Source organism: Staurois parvus, unplaced genomic scaffold (genome assembly GCF_062004578.1).
Source record: "Staurois parvus isolate SC_StPar_1 unplaced genomic scaffold, SC_StPar_1.0 ptg000131l, whole genome shotgun sequence".
Lineage (NCBI taxonomy): Eukaryota > Metazoa > Chordata > Amphibia > Anura > Ranidae > Staurois > Staurois parvus.
In genome coordinates this window covers 13,443,146-13,466,774 of record NW_028317927.1, presented here as the reverse complement: position 1 = coordinate 13,466,774, position 23,629 = coordinate 13,443,146, and the positions used below count along the sequence as shown (strand labels likewise).

Here is a 23,629-nt window from a genome sequence, read left to right as displayed (position 1 = left end):
CTACAGTTTTGGCACTGATGGGTTGGTATAAAAGAGCCTTGCACTGCAAACTACCTTCTTGTGTTGAAAGCCATGACTTACCATAACTTACCATAACTCCAGCTGCTGGCATGGAATTCTAATGCATTAATCCCCTTTCACATGGGTGGGGGACTGTACCACCCCTCTGAAAAAGTGATCCACAGTGAATCAATTTTCAGAGGTCGTTGAGCAGCATTTTTCAGGTGTTCAAGAGGTGATACTGCCACCTCAAGAATGCCTGTGTGGTTTTTGCTGTGGCACAGTCCCTATGACTTCAATGGGCATGTTTGGCAAGCAGCACCACCTGCCAAATGTGACATACCAAGTTAAAATTGCCACAATGAGAATCAACACATCATGGCCATGGCAATGTGTACTGGCTTGAGAGGCTGTCATGTTAATATGTAGGTAGATAGTCATGAGGCAGTATAAACAGGGATCAACCTATTTTTTATTGCCCTTTTGCCACTTGTGTAACCTTAGTCATAGATAGGTTCTCTTTTCTAGCTAGTAGGGCTGAGTTCCTGAGAATTTAGTATTGCATTGTGCTCTAGGTGAATTGCCCCTTTTATGGTGTGGCATAAATGCTAGATCTGATTGACTGTGCAGTTGCCATTTTCTCTGTTTTAAGTAATGAACTAAAATGCCTAAAATGAGTAGATTATTGCCCCAGTGAACCAATCAGCCATGTGGGTAAAATAGAAAAGAGTTAAATTATGATTGAAAGCACAAGACAATTAAATAATTTAGACTGGTAATTACAATAAAATAATTCACGTCCTTCAACTAACCCAAAGCACAGCATCCCACAAATCTAAGTTCTGGCTAAGCAGTCAATCAATGCTTTAAATACCCAGTGGTTGATTAGTCACGTAAAGATCTACTGTACCATTTTTCTTTTTATTGGAGAGGCATACATTTCTAGAAGAACATTACGGCATGTATATGCAACTCCAGTTTTCTCTCATTGATAAACTGTATGATGTATAAGAACATCATTGTAAACCTATAATTTCTTGATTGTTTAGTAAAGTGGTTCTAACATCAAAACAAAATTTACCTTAATAGATTGACTGTATTAGGTAAAAAAAATTCCTCCTACCCTTAAAATACTTATCTGAGCCATATATATATATATATATATATACACAGTTGTGTTCAAAATAATAGCAGCCAGACATCACTAACCTGATCAATCACTGTTTGTGGTAGAAATTACATTTCTACATGGCAAATAATTTACTAGCAGGTGTGGTAGAGTAATAGAAATCCAACAGACCCAACAGTCATGACATGCATGCTGCTGATTCTGTGTAATTGAATCACTAATTGAAAGGGGCATGTTCAAAATAATAGCAGTGTGGGGTTCTATTAGTGAGGTCATTCATTCTTTGAAAAACAGGTGGCAATTATTGCCCTTATTTAAGGAAGGAAGGCAGCAAATGTTGTACATGCTGGTTACAGTGCATTTCTCTCTGAAATTCTGAGGAAAATGGGTCATTCCAGACATTGTTCAGAAGAACAGCGTACCTTGATTAAAAAGTTGATTGGAGAGGGGAAAACATATAAAGAAGTACAGAAAATGATAGGCTGCTCAGCTAAAATAATTTCAAATGCTTTAAAATAGCAACCAAAACCTGAAAGACAGCAAAAAACTACCATTTGAATGGATAGAAGAATAGCCAAAATGGCAAGGACTCAGCCAACAATCAGTTCCAGGAAGATCAAAGAAGGTCTAAAGGTACCTGTGAGTACTGTTACAATTAGAAGACGCCTATGTGAAGCCAAGCTATCTGCAAGAAGCCCCCCGCAAAGTCCCACTATTGAAAAAAAGACATGTGCTGAAGAGGTTACAATTTGCCAAAGAGCACATTGACTGGCCTAAAGAGAAATGGTGCAACATTTTGTGGACTGATGAAAGTAAGATTGTTCTTTTTGGGTCTAGTGGCCGGAGAGTTTGTCAGACGACCCCCAAACACTGAATTCAAGCCACAGTACATTGTGAAGACAGTGAAGCATGGTTGCGCAAGCATCATGATATGGAGATGTTTCTCATACTACGGTGTTGGGCCTATTTATCGCATACCAGGGATCATGGATCAGTTTGAATACATCAGAATACTTGAAGAGGTCATGCTGCCTTATGCTGAAGAGGAAAGGCCCTTGAAATGGGTGTTCCAACAAGACAACGACCCCAAACACACCAGTAAACGTGCAACATCTTGGTTCCAGACCAACAAGATTGACGTTATGGAGTGGCCAGCCCAATCCCCGGATCCTAATCCAATAGAAAACTTGTGGGGTGACATCAAAAATGCAGTTTCTGAGGCAAAACCAAGAAATAGAGAAGAACTGTGGAATGTAGTCCAATCATCCTGGGCTGGAATACCTGTTCACAGGTGCCAGAAGTTGGTTGACTCCATGCAACACAGATGTACAGCAGTTCTCAGAAACAGTGCTTATACAACTAAATATTAATTAAGTGATTCAAAGGAAAGCAAAATCTTCAAACATTTTTCAGTTTATATAGTGAATGTTTGAGTTTGTAAAGAAGAATACAAACACTGCTATTTTTTTTGAACAGTCTAATATTCACTTTTCTTCAATTTTTTTAGAGGAACAACACAAATTTGATATATTTTTCTTCATGTTTTGATTTGGAATAGAATGTGTAGTGTTCCCAATGCATTTTGTGTATGGAAATAAAAGCTATTAGAAGGATTTTGAGCTTTATTCACTTTTTTCAATACACTGCTATTATTTTGAACACAACTGTATGTGCAAAATAGGGATATTCTCTTCTACATTAAAAAAGTCTAATTAAATGAAGTATTTGTGGCAGCAGTTAAGGGATAAGAAACATGGGTGTGAATATTTACAGGCATAATGCAGCAGATGCTTTCCCTTGAGTTAAGAGCCCAGGAGGTGTATGTATTTGAATAATATGAACAAAAGAGAATTAAGGGAACAAAAGGGAATAAAGAATGTTTCTAGAAGGAGATATAACAACTATCTAATTTCAGGCAGTGGACTCACTTCAGTGGATCTAGCGTCTACCTTCTCTAAAAGCTGTGTGCGTCATCGTGAGGCACAGAGGAGGAGAACTGACATCAATTATATGCTAAACTCTCCTTCCAGTAGCTAGCTCGGCTGAAGACATGCAGAGTACAATGAGCTTAGAAAGCCATGTGCAGTCGAGTTATCCTTCCTCAGTACTATCCAAGACTTCAGTAGGTTTTTCTTCCTTTTGGTTTCAGGTTGAAGGATCCATTGTTTTATTCATTGTTAAAAATATATATGTATCTATAAAGGAGAATTCCACTTTAGTAAAAAAGTAAAAAAATAAAAAATAAATGTGTGTGTATATATATATATATATATATATATATACTGTGTATATACAGTGGGGATCGAAAGTTTGGGCACCCCAGCTAAAAATTTGTATTAATGTGCATAAAGAAGCCAAGGAAATATGGAAAACTCTCCAAAAGGCATCAAATTACAGATTAGACATTCTTATAATATGTCAACAAAAGTTAGATTTTATTTCCATCATTTACACTTTCAAAATAACAGAAAACAAAAAAATGGCGTCTGCAAAAGTTTGGGCACCCTGCAGAATTTATAGCATGCACTGCCCCCTTTGCCAAGCTGAGACCTGCCAATGTCATGGATTGTTCTCAATCATTGTCTGGGAAGACCAGGTTATATCACTCTCAAAGGTTTTAAATGCCCAGACTCATCTGATCTTGCCCCAACAATCAGAACCATGGGTTCTTCTAAGCAGTTGTCTAGAAAACTGAAACTGAAAATAGTTGACGCTCACAAAGCTGGAGAAGGCTATAAGAAGATAGCAAAGTGTTTTCAGATGTCAATATCCTCTGTTCGGAATGTAATTAAGAAATGGCAGTCATCAGGAACAGTGGAAGTTAAAGCAAGATCTGGAAGACCAAGAAAAATATCAGACAGAACAGCTCGCAGGATTGTGAGAAAAACAATTCAAAACCCACGTTTGACTGCACGATCCCTCCAGAAAGATCTGGCAGACACTGGAGTTGTGGTACACTATTCCACTATAAAGAGATACTTGTACAAATATGGTCTTCATGGAAGAGTCATCAGAAGAAAACCTCTTCTACGTCCTCACCACAAAAATCATCGTTTGAACTTTGCAAATGAACATATAGACAAGCCTGATGCATTTTGGAAACAAGTTCTGTGGACCGATGAGGTTAAAATTGAACTTTTTGGCCGGAATGAGCAAAGGTACGTTTGGAGAAGAAGGGGCACAGAATTTAATGAAAAGAACCTCTGTCCAACTGTTAAGCATGGGGTTGGATCAATCATGCTTTGGGGTTGTGTTGCAGCCAGTGGCACAGGGAACATCTCACGAGTACAAGGAAAAATGGATTCAATAAAATTTCAGCAAATTTTGGATGGTAACTTGATGCCATCTGTGAAAAAGCTGAAGTTAAAGAGAGGATGGCTTCTACAAATGGATAATGATCCTAAACACACCTCGAAATCCATGGGGGATTACATCAAGAGGCGTAAACTGAAGGTTTTGCCATGGCCTTCACAATCTCCTGACCTCAACATAATTGAAAATCTATGGATAGACCTTAAAAGAGCAGTGCATGACAGACAGCCCAGAAATCTCAAAGAACTGGAAGACTTTTGTAAGGAAGAATGGGCAAAGATACCCCAAACAAGAATTGAAAGACTCTTGGCTGGCTACAAAAAGTGTTTACAAGCTGTGATACTTGCCAAAGGGGGCAATACAAGATGATAACTCTGCAGGGTGCCCAAACGTTTACAGACGCCATTTTTTTGTTTTCTGTTATTTTGAAAGTGTAAATGATGGAAATAAAATCTAACTTTTGTTGACATATTATAAGAATGTCTAATCTGTAATTTGATGCCTTTGGAGATTTTTCCATCTTTCCTTGGCTTCTTTATGCACATTAATACAAATTTTTAGCTGGGGTGCCCAAACTTTCAATCCCCACTGTATATATATATATCATATAAAGTTGCTCTACAAGCCATTTTGTAATTTAGTGTTACTAAAATTACCTTTCCATTTCAACCTATACAATATGATTGGCTTACTGATTTTCTCAGTACCTTAATCTGTATCAAGGTACAATTAAAGTGATTGTATGCATGAAGGTAAAAAAACCTGTGTGAAGCAGTGCCCCCAGCCTCCTCAATACTTTCCTGAGCCCCATCGTGATCCAGCAAAGTGTACAACAGCCTCGGCTGTCCGGGGTCTCTGCCTCCACATTGGCTGAGACAGCAAGCAGGAGCTGCTGTAAATCACAGCTAGTCAGCCAATGAGGAGAGAAAGAAGGAGGGACCAAGTCGCAGCTCCATGTGTGAATGGACACACGGAGCAGTGGCTTGGGAACACACCTGCTCGAATGCCCCCGTAGCAAGCTGCTTGCTGTGGGGGCACCCGTCAGGAAGGAGGAGCCAGGAGAGCCAGCAAGGGACCCAAGAAGTGAAGGATCTAGGTTGCCCTGTGAAAAATCACTGCACACAGTAGGTAAGTATTATTATTATTATTATACAGGATATATATAGTGCCAACAGTTTGCTCAGCACTTTACAAAATAAAGGGAGACAATATAGCAACAATACAGTTAAATACAAGAGGGTTAGGAGGGCCCTGCTCCTTGGAGCTTACAATCTAAGAGATAACATGTTTGTTATTTCCCCCCCCAAAAAATAAACCTTAACCTCACTGGCGGTATTCCCGAGTGTAGCTCGGGGTAAAGTTTCAGTACCACAAGCGGTAACCCCGAGCTACACTCGGAAATACCATGCTCCGTGATCCCTCGATCACTTACCTTGTCCTGCGCTCCTGCGATTTCCCTCCTGCAGTGTCCCCGGCAATGTAATCCGGCGGATGCCAGCATCTGTCATCTGGGTTCCGTCCCCTGTGAGCGTCGGGACGTACGGGGGACAGAACGGCGGGAAATTTGAAAATGACAAAAAGTGACATTCACTAAATACACTAAAATCACATAGTAAAACATTACTGTATCAAACCATTTCACATACATTTTGTCCCTAGTGCTTTGTCCTGTGCCCTGCCTGCATTTTTACTGTTCTTTCTGCCTGGAAACTGAGAAATGTCCATGGCATCCAAAAAGCATCCCTTTAAGTCAAAAGCGGTTTTAGATCAGCTAGAGAACAGCGATAGTAAATCAGAACCACTTGCAGAATTGAGTGATAATGATTTGTGGGGAAATTTGTCATCAGACGCTGAAAACAATTTTGCGACTTTGCTCAGTGATGTGCGAACTTGGCACTATATTTCAAATTTCAGTGTTTTTGGTTTGATTATATTATTGAATAAAATATATTATTATTATTATTTTTTATGATTATTTATTAAATTATAATTTATGATTTCGTGTTTCAAGTTTTATCGTACCCGGGATGTTTACTAGACTCTTGTTCAGACAGATTTCAGTGAGTTATTCCTAAGAATTACAGGCCTACAATATAAAACCTCAAATTTCAATGCAAAATAATGGTACCACTTTCAGCACCAAAAATCTGAAATAATCATACCGCCAGGGAGGTTAAGAATTGCTTTAAATCTTTAGGCATCAACAGGAATTTCAATTAGAAGACTGGAAATACACCAGATGGTTTAAATGAACCAGTCTCTTCAATTCTCAATACTGCTGGAGACTTTGCTAGGAGTCTATAGTACATTTTAGTGAATCAATTATGCTTTGTGTAAGTAGAAGCTAACACTACGTTGTGGACTTAAGAAGGTTTTTATTGAATGTATTACTTTCTGGGGCTATGCATTTTATTTTATTTCACTCTGTGACTTGTGTTCAGAAAGGCTGAGATATAAAGGTAGCATGGATTGTTTTGAATACCTTTGTTGTGAGTCCCCCTTTTCAGAAGTGCCTGTGTTGTTTACTCCTGTGGTATATCCAGGGATCATTTTCAGCGGGAAAGCAGGGGAACGCAGTTCTGGCCCCTCCAGCATTGAATATATGCAATAATGGGTGGTGGGCTGTGCTGAAGGGTCTATTGATGCTGGCAGTTGGGGGATCTATTGTTGCTGGGGGGGTTATATGGGGGGTCTATTGTTGCTGGGGGAGTGTATTTTTGCTAGTGGGGGATCTATTGTTGGGGGGGGGGGTCTTTTTGCTGGATGCAGGGGATCTACTTTACTGCTTTTCTTGTTATTTTTTTACAAAATGCTTACAAACTACTTAGCACCATAAAATGCTACTTGGTTCTGTATTCCCTAAAAGGGACAATACTAGGAGGTGGGTACAGGGGCGGAGACAAGGGGTCATTTAGAAGGGCGGATACACACCTTTCTGTACATGGTATCTATTAATATAATATGAGAAATAGAGAAAAAAAAGCGCCACAAACTAAATGGAACAAAAGCTGCACTCCTAACCAAAAAAAGATATTCGCATGGTATCTATTAAATTCTGCCATTCAGAGAGGGAAAAGGTGCATAATATAATATTAGGTATTTTAAAAATACATAGCACTAAAGTCTTTGCAATGTACACTGATTACCCAAAGAGGATTGCTTCTTTCTCAACACAAGTGAAGTTACACTTTAAAGAAGAACTCTATCCAAATGTTTTGTATGAAGTATACATCATTTACCTTCATATTTTTTACTTGTAGTCTGCTCTGTCTATGTTGTGAATCAAACAGTCAGCTTTCAAATCAATGAGAATGTATCTGACTTGTTCAGCATGAAAGATGGAGTTTGAAATGACAATTGCAAGTTTTTTTGCTGGAAAACCACAATGATGGAGGAAACTTATACAAAGGGTATTTGTTATTGTACCCAATGAATCTTCCATCCATAAAAATGTTTAGATAAAGCTTTATTTTACTCATAGTTTAAATGCACGAGATTGCATGTATATTTTTGTTCCCTAGTGTGTGTATAATCTTGCATTTATCAGCTGTCCCTAATTCAGGTATCATTTGACCTCACACAGTAGGTAAGTATTATTATTATTATACAGGATTTATATAGCGCCAACAGTTTGCTCAGCACTTTACAATATAAAGGGAGACAATACAGCAACAATACCGTTCAATACAAGAGGGTTAGGAGGGCCCTGCTCCTTGGAGCTTTCAATCTCATTCATATCATTTGACCTCATTAAACCAAGTGCTTTTGTAGTATTCACTGAAATTTTCATTGTTTATAATAATCATTCCAGGGATGCTTTCACTGTTGCGTCTTTACAAGTGCCCTTGTGCATAACACAGACTGAAATATAATAAATCACAGAGTTGTTGTTGCACATGCTCTAATGTTATACCATAAATACATCCCTAGACCCCAGCCATGCAAATTTCTGCTTAACCACTTGCCCTCCGGATGATTTACCCCCCTTCCTTACCGGGCCATTTTTAGGTATTCAGCAATGGTAATTGCGCGGCCATGCAACGCTGTACCCACAGAAAATGTATGTCCTTTTTTCACACAAATAGAGATTTCTTTTGGTGGTATTTGATCACCACTGGGGTTTTTATTTTTTGTAATATAAATGAAAAAAACCTAAAATATTAGATTTTTTTTTTAATGTTGATTTTTTTTTTTTTTACACTCTCTTTTTTTTATCACTTTTATTGTTATCACAAATAATGTAAATATCCCCTGTGATAGCAATAGGCAAGACAGGTACTTCTTTCTGAGAAATTTGGGGTCTATTAGACCCTAGATCTCTGCTCTGCCCTTAAAGCATCTGACCACACCAAGATCAGTTGCTTTCCCAATTTAAAAATGTTGCTGTTAATATCTGGCGAAAAGGAAAAGATAAAATGCTCCTACCTTCTGGTTTCTTAAACCATAGAGATGATTGGAGTCATTCTGGCTTCCAATCGGTTCTATGGTCAACCTGCGGAACTGCCGACTGCATTCTCAGATTCCCCTGTGGGACAGGACAACCCGCTGCAAGCATCATCCCGGCATAACCACTCAAAGTCCAGCAATGTACCAGTATGTTGGGCATATATGTAACAGCAGAGAACATGGGTATATGCTGAATTGGGTCTGTGGACCAATATTTATGCAATTCATTCTTTTTTGTAATGTCCATGTTGAGGGTTAGACCCAAAAAATGATAGGTTTCCATGTGAATCATGATAGATTTCTGTGTAAATTGGTTTGCAAGAGCTGAATTTGGGTTGGCGGCAATGTATCGTGCTTTGGCCCACAATCAATTGATACAAATCTTCTGGCTAAATGCTAGTGCTGGCAGCGGTTAAATGCTAGTGCTGGCAGTGAATACAGCTGATCTGCTAACACTGCATTTTTGAGGACACTATACAAAGGAGGCACTCGTATAGTTCTGTTCATTATCAATATATTGATCTGTACAAACACTATGCTAGTAATGGAGGTGATCAGCGACCTATAGTGTGAGTGCGATAGTGTGTTGGCATTCTAACGCTAGGTGACCCTGGCTGAGAAGGAGCTTACAGACCCTGGCATTATCTGATGTTGCTAGTGGCAGTAATACAGTGATCAGTGAAAAATTCTATATACTGACATTGTACTACTGAGCTTTCCTGGGCTTTTCTTTTAATATGACCCCTCCTGCCTCAAGATACACCGGGTCTTAAAGTTTCTCTTGCTTGCAATGATATGGTCATCTCTTCTGGCCCGAACTACATTTCCTACCATTCAATGCTCCAGGCTTAAAAGAATCAATGTTCTTAGTCTGAAGAAGCTCAATCTTGTAGTGAGAAAAAGGAACTGTATTCAGTAAATGTTCACAAAATAATGCATCATAAAGCCTAATTCCAGTAACAGTGATTCTGGTTACACCCTTGTCAGATATTCAGGGCTGTTCTGTATCATCTACAAACTTCTAGTGTTATCTTGAAGAGACTAGTTGGCCCTCTTAATTCTTTTCATGGACTATACAGAATGATTAGTCCTTAAGTTGTAGAGATCTGAGCATAGGAGTGGTTGAGTGGTTTAGTAAAAGAAAACTGGCAAGGGTGACACCTTCAATTCTGTGGAGTTTTAGCTCACATCAGGACTTATGAGCAAGATGCATTTTTGAAATGTGTATGCTGCATTGTCGAGATGTACTGCATACTGTATGTTTGGGGTTTTTGGCTTTGACACACACTTTAAATGTATAGAGCAGTCTTCATTTTGTGCCTTTGTACAGGTAACTGAATGCTTCTGTAATTTGGAGTTGAAATGTTAAACTGAGACATGCACTATATCTTTATTTTTTGTCATCTTACTCTCCCAAATCAGCAGCACAGCTAGACCAAAACTTTGTTCCTATTTGAAATGTAATGAAACATTTTGTATAGGACAGTAAATTAGCACACAGAGGAAATTAACTTGTTCTACCAGAGAAAATATTAATGCATCCCGTGCAGTATGTTGGGTATTGCTTTACAATGCTAATAGTTTTCTAAAATTTAAATAAGTGTATGGTTCATAATGGCCAAGCACAACAAATTTCAGAACGGACTATAAATGTGAAAACATTAAAACTGATTATATTCAGTCTTCAAGAAGAGACAAATAGTGAATTTAGATCTTCCCCAATGCTGAATGTATGCTTATGAATACACACAAGAGAATAACGTAAAATTTGCTCTAATGTCGATTCTTGAGTTTCACACAAAAACCTTCTCCACTGAAGCAAAACAGTGCTCCAAAAATATAAACATGTCCAAATGTTAATTGGCATTTTAAAGTTTTTTTGCATGGGAATAAAGGTAATCTTGTTGTTTTTCAACGGCATCACGGAGCATCAACTTATATGGGTGAGAATTAGCCCTGAGTATGGACAGTCTATAGTGTCTATCTAGACCCACAATGTTGGTAAAATGAGGATATGCTACAGCAGAGAGAATCCACAAAGTTCCAAAAGAATAACAAAAGATACAGTATATCAACTTTATTGGCAAATAATAAAATAATCACTGGTGTTGAGAAGTAAACACTCTCACCAACCTTTTTGGGGTTACTTATTACTTACATCCTACGGCTGTGTACGAAAGAGGGCACATTTTATTTTACTGCCATCTTTTCTGTATATAGGTCTGCTTATTTTGTAAAAAACAAGCATCTGCTTTTTCTGTTAAAATACAGCTACTATACACTGACTGTGGAATAGGTTGTGGCAAGGCACTGGAAGTGGAAAAGCTTTTTTTTTCCTTGGTCAAAAGATCATTTAGCATTATAGGGCAAACTGTCAATGTGACAACAAACACAGGTGATCAAATCACACAGGCTATTCAGGCTACTCTCAGCATAGTAATAAGTCATCTTGGTAAATGACAGGAGAATAGACTGGAGTGCAGCACCTGCTGACTGCAAGTGATAAGTATTATTTTTGTGCAAAACTTTCTCTGATTCAAACCTTCTCGAATCCCCTTTCTCCACACTGATGAAATAGCTCTGAGCTCAGCATTTGAAATCTCGCTCCTGTGATGGTGAAGGTGAGCAGTAACACCAGGTTTCTCTTAACAATGCCCTTAGCAACATCCTAGAAGTATTGCAGCCAGGCTTCATGATGGATATAAATGGCCTACACCTACTGTATAGCAAGGGAATTATTTAATTTTGGTCAAAGCTACATAGTTTTTTTTTATCTACAGACATCCCTTATCTGCATAGGTAGTTTTGTTTGGTAAAAGTGAACCAACCCTTAAGGTGGAAATGTACCAGCACTTGGAGGCTGTACCTGTGTAGCTGGAGGTATCACCAGAGAATACCCAGCGCCTCACCTGCAGGAGATTGGATTGTTGTTACTTGTCAAATACTAGTCAAGAACCAGCATAAGTTGTCACCATTTGTTGTTTCCAGGGGTAGTAACTTCCTTACAGAAAGTTTTTAGCAATATTCTGAATACGTGAAATGAAATATTTTATCATGTGTACAGTCAGTGGACAATGGCTGTATGAGAATCTTGCTTGTAGTACATACAAACTATTATACTTTTCATACTTTAAATACCAGAACTCAACTGCTGAGAGTGCTGAAATGAGCACAAACATTTCTTAATATTCTGAACTGCCAGCCCCTACAGCCACCATGTCCTGTATCAGACCGTAATGCCTAGTACACACGATCAAAAAATACTGCTTTCAGAGTGATCGCAATCTAATCGTTAGTGCATAGCTTTCAAGAGAGTCAATCATGAAATTGAAAGGACAAACAGGAATATTTTTCTCATATGATACCAGACTTTACGATTTGTTTAATGAGTACAGTATTCGTCAAAAACAAATCGGAAGACCAAGACAACACATGCTCAGAAATAAAAAAATACATTAAAATACAATAAATTACATCACTTCCAAACTTGTATTCTGTCATACGGGAATTTTTTGTAACTTTAGTGACCTCTCCATTTTCAACATGAGACTAGCATGCAAACAATTCTCGTTTGTATGAGGTGTGTGTCACAGTTCGCTATCTTCAGAAACGACCTGTTCTGTTCCTGTTGCAGCCGAGACTTTGCAGAATCAGTCAGCTGTTTCTCCTTTGATTTCCATGCCTAATTTCTTTTTGTTATCTTCCCCTCTGCAAAGGATTTCTCTAGGAAACCTGTAAGACAACTTGTGATGAACTTGGATGTCAGACCTCTGCACTTCTCACCAACTCATGACAAAGGACTAGCCAATCTTACACTGCACTGTCACTTGCTTACATAACAATACCACGCTCAGCTGCACCCTGCACAAAGATTTTCCAGGAACCACAATCTAGGTACCAGAAGCCTAAGAGTGATTGTCAATGGGTTAAATTACCTAAGCAATAAATTCTTTAAACTCTAAACTGCTACCAGATAGCTTTTGGCCTATCAACCCTTCACAATATTAGCAAGAACAGATATGAAGAATAAACATTTGTCCACACACTGTCACCACAGATAGGTATATTCAGAGATTTATCATATACAGTAGCACTCTTCAAGAGACAGGGATTCTTTTAGTTTGTATTAAAAACCTTAGAGGCAATTTCAACACTTTTCAAAATAGGGTTTAACCTCCCTGGCAGTATTCCCGAGTGTAGCTCGGGGTAAACTTTTAGTACCAAAAGTAGTAACCCCGTGATACACTCGGGAATACCCTGCAGCATTGCTCCAGGATCCCTGTTTCACTTACCTTGTCCTGCTCTCCCTCGATGTCCCCCCTGCAGCGTCCCTGGCCATCTCCTCTGGCCGATGCCGGCATCCGTCTTCCGGGTTCCATTCCCTGTAAGCGTCAGGACATACGGGGGATGGAAAGGGCGGGAAATTTAAAAATTTTAAAAGTGACATTCACTCAATACACTAAAATCACATAGAAAAAGGGCACATTTTATTTTACTGCCATCTTTTCTGTATATAGGTCTGCTGGCACTACTGTATCAAACCATTTCACATACATCCCTAGTGCTTTGTCCTGTGCCCTGCCTTTTTACTGTTCATTCTGCCTGGAAACTGAGAAAAGTCCATGGTGTCCAAAAAGCGTCCCTTTAGGTCAAAAGCGGTTTTAGACCAGCTAGAAAACGGTGATAGTAGATTAGAACTACTTGCAGAATTTAGTGATAATGATTTGTGGGGAAATTCGTCATCAGACACTGAAAACGATTTTGCGACTAAGCTCAGTGATGTGCGAACCTAAATTTCAGTGTTATTGGTTTGATTACATTATAGAATTAAACTTATTATTATTATATTATTATTTTTATGATTATTTATTATATTATAATTTATGATTTCATGTTTCAAAATTTATCATACCCGGGATGTTTACTAGACTCTTGTTTGGACAGATTTCAGTGAGTTATTCCTAAAAATTACAGACCTACAATTAAAAAAATCACATATTTCCATGCAAAAAAGTACCTCTTTGAGCACAGAAATATTGACATAATCATACCGCTAGGGAGGTTAATAATGAAAAGGTCAAAATGGTGCAAATAAAATATTTCCAAAACAAAAGGGTGTTATAAGGAAATAAATAAACAACAAAGCAACAGAGAAAAAAAGGCCTTGAAAATGAAGAATACTTCCCAATATCCTGCTTTGCAGAGTCCAATGGATGAGCAAAGAAGGTAGAGTGGCTCTCATAAGTCCAGTTAGGTGTTCCTTGGTTTAATGTTAAATGAGAGCTGTCAAAAGTTCCCCTTTTTCTGTAGTATCAAAGGGGTGTTGACAGAGATCATCTGACCAATCATCCGGTTGAAGGGGTGGTGGCTGGGAGTTACCACATTTATGATCAAGTCCCAAATATAGTTTAGTACTTATATTTCTGAGTACCTACCGCTTACAGTCTGCTTACATGCAGATTATTATCCAGGATGAAATTTTGTGTCCAGGGATTCCAAACAGGTTTTGGTATTGTACTCTCCCATCCTGCCTCCTAAGTACAGTCCAACATTGCCCCACCTCCCAAGCACCATCCCTCTATTCTCTTTTTTAAAGAACAAAAACTAAATTGTTATGCAGGTTCTGGCTGTCATTAGCCAGCCCCATACAGCTGCTCTGTGTCACTATGGCATACTGGTGCGTTATGGCACCAAAAAAAAAAACATGATTGCATTACCAATTGATCCTGCTAATAGATGTTATTTTTCAACTTCCTTTAACAGACAAAGCTGTCCAGCTAAAGTGGAGGTTAGAGGATTAAGACAAATGATTTAATAGTCACAATGGAGCTTACAGTGGGCAGCTTTCATGTTAAAATGTTTATTATATTATACAGGATTTATTATACAGGATTTATATGGCGCCAACAGTTTGCGCAGCGCTTTACAATACCAAAAGGAAAGAAATACTTTTTCTGTAAAAATGTTAGCTGGAGTTGGGCTTTTTTAGTCACTTTAACAAAGTCCATCTAAATCTACTAGTCCATATAACACTGTACTCTCCACAGGTTGACAATGCTGCTCTCAAAGGACGGATATGATGCTCCTCCACAGATACAGTCAAGGATTGAGCATAGCCACCTTAAGAAATGAAGTGCATTACTGGCAGGATCACCAGGGGAAAAAAAGGAGAAAGGCATACAAAACAGAAAACTTTACAATTCCTGATAAATGTTTGTCTGTTCAAACTTTTAAAATGTTACAATAATAACGTGTAAAGCGTTGAACAAACCGTTTGCGTTATAGATATCGTAATATAATAATAAAAAATAATTTTGCATTTGAGTTTTATAGGTGTGATTATACAGTCTCTGGTCATCTCCTGTACTATGTCTGCAATCTCTGGTCCTTCTCCTGTACTGTGTCCGCAGTCTTTGGTCATCTTCTGTATTGTCTGCAGTCTCTGGTCATCTCCTGTACTATGTCTGCAATCTCTGGTCATCTCCTGTACTATGTCTGCAATCTCTGGTCATTTTCTGTACTATGTCTGCAATCTCTGGTCATCTCCTGTACTATGTCTGCAATCTCTGGTCATCTCCTGTACTATGTCTGCAATCTCTGGTCATTTTCTGTACTATGTCTGCAATCTCTGGTCATCTCCTGTACTATGTCTGCAATCTCTGGTCATCTCCTGTACTATGTCTGCAATCTCTGGTCATTTTCTGTACTATGTCTGCAGTCCATTGGTTCCTAATTTTTTTTTCTCGTTTTCCTCCTGTAAAACCTAGGTGCGTCTTATGATCAGGTGCGTCTTATAAAGCGAAAAAAACGGTGCATTAACTATTTAAAAAAAAACTTGTGGATTTTGGTTGATAAAAACAAAAATACATTTATTTTAAGCCTACCTACTGAACACTTTTAAGGCCTCATGCACACTGGACATTTTTAACGCTGTTGTTAGGGGTGTCTGGTATTTTTTTTCTACCGCTAATCGCCCCTGCATATAAATGTACGGGGAGATTTACTACAACTGGAGTGTGCAACATCTGGTGCAGCTCTGCATAGAAACCAATTGGCTTCCAGGTTTTAGTGCCAATGCTTAAAGTAGAACTATAAGCAAAACTTTTTTTCACTCTGGATAGAGCAAGGGAGGGTTATAACCCTTGTCAGATTTTTTTTTTTAGCCAATCTGTATCCCATTGTGGAGATTTTACTGTGTCCCATTGTGGAGATGTCCTGTCCAACAGCCAAACAGGAAGTGAAGGGAAATTCCTGCAAATGAAGGGAATTATTGGGGGATCCCCAGATCACCAAAACTATAAAAAAAAAACAAAGTTTTGCCTTTAGTCTCACTTTAACTACTTGCCCTCCAGAAGATTTACCCCCTTCATGACCAGGCCATTTTTTGTGTTACGGCACTGCGTTACTTTAACTGACAATTGCACGGTCATGCAACGCTGCACCCAAATTAAATGTGTCCTTTTTTTCCTACAAATTGAGCTTTCTTTTGGTGGTATTTGATCACCTGTACCTTTTTATTATTTTTTGCGCTATAAAAAAAAGAAAAAATACAATATTTTTACTTTTTGCTATTAAACATGTCCAGTAAAAAAATAAAACAAAAATCCCAATACGTGTAAATTAATTGGTTTACAGTGTTGGTTTACGGCGTTTAAGTTATAGCGTTTACAAATGGCGGTATAGATACTGGAATTTTTTTTTTAATTTTTACTGGTAATGGCGGTGATCAGTGATTTATAGCAGGACTACGGAGGGCATTCTGACACTGGAGGGAACTGATTTGGTGTCACTTACATCCTCAGTGACACCAATACAGTGATCAGAGCTAAAAAAAAAAGCTCTGACACTGTACTGTACTAGTATATCTGCTATAGGGCAGTCGGGAAGCGGTTAATTGAACAAGCTGATTGGCTACCATGCACAGCTGCACCAGATGTTGAGCGCTCCAGTTTTAGTAAATCTCCCCCTCTGTGTCCATGCACAAATAGGCATTTAGAGGCAACCCCTCCACACTGCCAGCACATCCAGGTACAGTGGTGTTTTGGCAGAATGAACACTTGACATGTCTAAACATGTGTCAACATGTCTAAATGCACATAAAATCTAGGCGTATTTTGTGCCGAGCATTAATTTTTTTTAAATGACCAGAATAAAATATTATTTTGGCCAATGAAATGAATAAACACACAAGCGCAGGACACGCATAAACGGGTTTACACGTGTCAAGTGTTTTTTTTCTGCCAAAACACTGCTGCCAGGAGGCGTCTATGAGAGATGGGCAAACACCCTGTATGCATGGGTCCTAAAAATACCTATACAAGTTTGAAAAAGTAGAATGGAAAAAGAAAAAAAAGTTAGGATTCAGCATTTGTTAATTTATCTTTGAATAAAAATATGAACAAAGAGACATTACCTGGTACATTCTTTCTCTCCAGCTCCTTGTTCATCTGTTCTTGGGTGCTGCCATAGTAACTGTACAGCTCAGCGAAATGGTGCATAAAGAGGAAGCTGTATGATCTTTTCTCTAGATTTTACACCCTGCTCTAACAATGCTCATTTACCAGCTACAGTTGGTCACTGAATCGATGCCAATGAGGTAAAAGCAGACAGAACACGTGATGTGGTGGTTGAAGTAAACATTTCTCAAATCTGGGCAATTCAAACTGAGAGTATGATAAAAAATATATATCCTCAGTTAAAACCCTGTGTGAAAAAGATCAATAGATCCAGAGTTATAGCCAGCTAAGTTTACATGCAAAATCTGAATATCGAACCTCACCTCCCCAAATTTTTTTTTTTTAAGCTGCTGATTATTTTACACAACCAGTTGAGAACAAGGGCACTATGCAAGCTTCACTTTTACAGGAAAAGGGAACATATGCATACAGTTAGATCTGCCTGTTTTGACATAGCTATTGTTTTCACTGAGGGTAACTTGTTTATGTTTTTATTATTATTATTATTATTATTATACAGTATTTAGCGCCAACAGTTTGCTCATAGCTGTACAATAAAATGGGAGACAGTACATGAGACAGTACAGTAACAGTACAATACAATACACAAGGGGTTGAAGGGCCCTGCTCCTTGGAGCTTACATTCTAGGAGGGAGGGGAGAGTGGTACAGGAGGAAATAGCTGTGAGGGATGGAGTGGTGGGGAGAGCAGAGGAGATCGCCAATCATATGCTTATTTAACCGCTTGCCCTCCTGAGGATTTACCCCCCTTCCTGGCCAGGCCATTTTTTGCGTTATGGTGCTGCGTTACTTTAACTGACAATTGCGTGGTCATGCAACACTGCACCTAAACAAAATTTCCAACCTTTTTACCCCACAAATTGAGCTTTCTTTTGGTGGTATTTGATCGCCTGTTCAGTTTTTTTATTTTTTGCACTATAAAAATTAAAAAGACAGACAATTTTGAGAATAAAACAATATTTTTGCTATTATACATGTTCAGTGAAAAAATTTAAAAAAATAAAATGTCCTCATAAATTTAGGCCACAATTTATTCTACATGTCTTTGCTGAAAAAAAAAATCCCAATACATGTAAAATAAATGGTTTACGTGAAAGTTATAGCGTTTAAAAATGGCGGTATAGATTCTGGAAATTTTTTTTTTTCATTTTTACTAGTAATGGCGGTGATCAGCGATTTATAGCAAGACTGCGGCAGGCATTCTGACACTGGGGGGAACTGACTTGGTGTCACTGACATCTCCAGTGATACCAATACAGTGATCAGTGCTAAAAAAAAAAGCACTGACAATAATAATAATGGCACTGGGCAGGAAGGGGTTAACATCTAGGGCAGGGGTGTCCAAACTTTTTTCAAAGAGGGCCAGATTGGATGAAGTGAACATGGTGGAGGGCCGAACATTTTTCCAAACATTCTTTGAACCATTACAATTAAATGCAAATAAATTATTTTATGCCAAGTTACCGTATTTTTCACCTGACCATAAGACGCACCTAGGTTTTAGAGACAGAAAACAGGAAAAAAAAATTCTGAACTAATGGACTGCAGACACAGTACAGGAGATGACCAGAGACTGCGGACAGCACAGGGATGACCAGAGACTGCGGACAGCACAGGGATGACCAGAGACTGCGGACAGCACAGGGATGACCAGAGACTGCGGACAGCACAGGGATGACCAGAGACTGCGGACCGCACAGGGATGACCAGAGACTGCGGACAGCACAGGGATGACCAGAGACTGCGGACAGCACATGGATGACCAGAGACTGCGGACAGTACAGATGACTGCTGACCTTTGGGGAGGTGGGGAGCGGGTACCTGAATTTGACAGGTACCCGCTCTTACTTCCACAGTTGTTCTTGATCTTACCTGTTCCTTGATCCAGCCGCGCGCTGTCTTCCCGGCTTCTGTAATGGCGCTCGGCATGACAGCCGGGTGCCCAGTGCACATGAGCGAGAAGCACTTGCGCTTTGTGATTGGTCCGGCGGCTTCTGGGATCTGTCATGTGTCCCAGGTACCGCCTTACCATTCACAAAAAGCACCGCTTCTTGCGCATGCGCACTTGGCACCCGGCTGTCATGCCCAGCGCCCACACTACAGAAGCCGGGAAGACAGCGCACCGCTGGATAGAGGAACAGGTAAGGTCCCGCTGCAGAGCTGAGCGGCCGGCCCGGTATTCTGACACGGCCGCAGTGGAAATACCGGACCGGCCGCTCCATATTCGCTCCATAAGACACACTGACATTGAGGGCCGTATTAAACCGACCCTCGGGCCGTAAATGGCCCGCGGGCCGGACTTTGGACATGCCTGATCTAGGGGAAATCAAATAGTTAACTGTGCTGGGAGTGTTTTACTAGGGGGCAGTGTCTGTGTGCTTAACTGTAAGCACACTGGTTTGGATTGTTGTGCTGTGCACAGCCATCCAAAGCAGTGTGCCCGAGCTGACAGGGAGAAGAACTGTTAGTAAACAAAACAGTTCTCATCCCCGTCGTAAATCACCGGGCGCCGGCGAGTAATCACCAGTCGGGACACGGTGATTGACAGCCGCAGCCGCGAATGGCGGTGCAGGTAGGGCATGCACCGCCTACCCGGAAATGCAAAATCACCTATACATACGTGATTTTGCACACCAGTGCCTCCCTGTAGCAGTATTTCTGCTATAGGGTGGGCGGTTAATAAGTACAGTAAAGGTAACATTTTTGTTTCATGTGATAAGTCATTTCCTGGGAAACCAGTAAAGCAAAGCTGTTTTGGGAAAAAAAGGCATTTAGTTACGTCATGTGCTGGACAATTTGACATCATAAGGTGCCACACTGTACTTCTGTGGTTAGAGTAACTTGAATCCCGGTGTATTTCTGCTAATTTCTATTAGCTCATAAGAGGTTGGAAATTACAAATGATATCATATTATTTTCATAGTGATCATTCTTGGTTTGACTACTATTAAAGAACCATTACTGGCCTGTTATGCATGGATTAGTAAAAGATGCCATTTGAATATCAATTCACTCCACCGTATGCATAATAGTTAATTTGTAAACTGTGGTGCAAAGAAATATACACTACAGAAGAGTGGCAGAAAACTTCCCAACAAGAATGCATCTTTGTATGAGAGCTGGATACTTATCTTTAGTTTTGCTTACTAGTGTCATAAATAATCATGCCATTCCCACATTGCTAGATGAATGTAGGTTGCTAAAGATGTCCATGGCCGAAAAATTTTGCTGGTATTCACCAATATAACCTGTAATGGCAGCAAGAACTCTCAGCCTTACCTTGCACAGAGATTTTCCAGCTCATGGGACAACAATCTAAGTGCCAGAAGACTAAGGTGTCCGTTTATGAACCAGCGATAAATGATCGCTGCTCAGTTCTCCGGCATTCTCGGAGAACACAGTTCTCCTGTGAATGCCTTTTATGAAGCAGTTCTCCGAACGAAGGGAGCATGGTCTACAAACGCTGGAGAATGGTCTACAAACAGTGGAAAATGGCTGATTTTACTATAATCTCACGAGATTACAGTAAAAAATCAGTTTACTAAGCAGAGGTAAATTATCGCTGCTTAATTTGCGGTCCCTCCGATTCTCCAGCTCTGGGCTGGAGAATCTGGAGGGAGAGCAGGGATTTCCAGTGAAGAGCTGAACATGTTCTCCGCTGATCTCCTGAGCGTCATAAACTGTGAATGACCAGAGAATAGCTGCGATCCTCTGTGTCATAAATGGACACCTATGCGTGATCATCAGTGAAGGTCAGTTAACTCTGCAGTTAACACTTTAAACACACACACAAAAATAATAGCGCCAAGTGTTTTATCAAAAACACGCATGGTATACAGCATTGACTTTAGGAAACATCTGTGATACATGCTAGCACATTAGATGGAACTGTTAGAGAGTTTAAAAAATAGCAGCTCTCTTCAAAAAGCCAGGTTTTTTAAATTTGCACTAAACTCACATTTTTTATAAAATAAAAGAATTAAATATGTTTAACCACTTGCCTACCGAGCACTTTTACCCCCTTCCTGCCCTGGCCAATTTTCAGCTTTCAGTGCTGTCGCACTTTGAATGACAATTAAATGGTCATGCAACTCTGTACCCAAACAAAATTTGTATCATTTTTTTTTAGACAGAGCTTTCTTTTGGTGGTATTTAATCACCACTGTGTTTTTTATTTTTTGCTAAACAAACTAAAAAAGACTGAACATTTTGGATAAAGGTTTCTTCTTAGTTTCTGTTATAAAATTTTGTAAATATATAATTTTTCTCCTTCACTGATGTACGGTAATGAGGCTGCAGTGATGGTCACTGATAGGCAGCACTGATGAGGAGGCACTGGTTGGTGGCACTGATGAGCATTTACAGACATAACTTGTGGGCATTGACAGGCATCACTGATGGGCACTGAAAGGCAGCATTCATATATGGCACTGATTGGAACTATTAGGCGGCACTGACGGGTACTGATAGGTGACACTTGCAAGCACTGATAGGCGGCACTGAAAGGCAGCTCTGATGGGCACTGATGTGGCATTGATGTGCACTGATGGGCACTGACAAGTGACACTGATAGGCACTGACAGGTGGCACTGACAGGGCTACACCGATCTTCAGGGCACTGATGTTCAGTGACTTGATGATCAGTGTAGATGTCCCCTCTGAGGAATGCCGCTTACCGGCTCTCCTCTCATCACTCGCATTCAGCGTGAGGAGAGGACTACAGATAACTGGCATTTCCTTGTTTACATGTGATCAGCTGTGATTGGACACAGTTGATCACATAACAGAGCTGACGTCATTGGCTAATTACAGTGATCGGTGATCCGCTGTGTTCCAGGGACACAGTGCACCAATGATCGCAGCACGCCCCTGGGGGAGCACATGTGTAGTTAGAGTAGGAGGATGTCATAGGATGTCCTCCCAGAACAAGAGAACCACCACCCATCCATCATTTCCTTATGGTGGGTGGGAAGTGGTTAAATATAAGTAGAGTATACCTACTCTATTGCCTTTCCTAAATTTCATGCTTCAAATGCAAGCTTTGTTTAGCTTTGGTCAGACTTCCTGTTCTATGGTGGCTATATTCATTCACCATGCCCCCTTGTGTGTGTAAATGTAGGCACCCTTTCCTGCTCACCCCCCCCCCCCCAAGATAGACTACATATCTACATACAGATGTATTCAATGCTATGGGAATTGCAGCATGTGACCAAAAATAACAGGCGTTACACCAATAGCGGTGAGGTGCATTAGCGGAGGTGGAGGATCAGAAGCATGCATAAACAAACAGAAACAAGCCTGAAAACAATGGTAAGGGACTTTAAAAAAAATTAAATCAGAGCCATGGTATACTTCATATATCAGAACAATTGATGTATGGTGTCACTTTGAGCTATTGAAATGTTCTTGATGTTTTCAGCAGACCTTCTCTCCAGGCCAGATTTTTAAATGCATCCCTATTTTCATATGTGTACATGTTACAGGATGAAAGCTAACATATTATAGTGCAGAACAAAATTCCTGTTTAACAGAGACTAAACGTGATATGGATTTGATGCCAATTCTACTTTGGAGATAAAATGTGTCTAATCCACTTCCTGTACCTAGTAATATAAGAAGATTTGATCTTTAAATTATTGTATTTTGCCTTGAGTGGATGCTTGTTATTAGCTTAATTTTATCATATCTAATATCAGATTTATTCATTAAGTGTAGGTTTTGGCTCTGTGAGTGACAAACACCATGTTTATTTACTTAACGGCACACCAAACCACTTGAACCTAGCAAGTTTATGACAAACTTAATTAAAAGTCTATGCTTGTCAGCAGTTTACCTTCCAGATATCCAATTAGCAATTCCTTTGTCTCATTGGGAGCTGTGTAGATTTTGGCAAAGCAGGATTTATGGTCCTACTCGGCAGGTTTGTTTATTCAACTTGATTGTGTTCATTACAGACTTGGAAGATAGATTCCTTTCCCTAATCTACTCCATCTCAGCATCTGCGTTCTGGTGAGAGTAGATATATATGTCTTTAAAAATGTGTTGGCCCTGGCTGAGGCACAAATACCAGATATAAAGCTAAAAAACCTATTGCAGACTGGCAAATTTAGAAAAAAAGGATGACCCATGTGCAATATGACTTTCCTCTTCTCACGTAGTTTGGGGTCATCAGACCTCATTATCATCACATTTCCCACAACTTGAGAGGAACTTTGCAGTAGAACAACTCTTGAATACACCTAGACTGGAAACATTTTGAAAGCAAT

The 23,629-nt window shown here is 39.6% G+C and overlaps 1 long non-coding RNA gene across 1 annotated transcript; it reads right to left on the bottom strand.

The window, feature by feature from the left end:
• Positions 1 to 10,949: 10,949 nt before the first annotated feature.
• On the bottom strand, positions 10,950 to 17,511 carry LOC149466406 (uncharacterized). Its single transcript, XR_016312096.1, has 3 exons — positions 17,301 to 17,511; positions 13,180 to 13,269; positions 10,950 to 12,619 (listed from the first exon to the last, which is right to left on the bottom strand). It is a non-coding gene; the product is annotated as an uncharacterized LOC149466406 (long non-coding RNA).
• Positions 17,512 to 23,629: the final 6,118 nt, after the last annotated feature.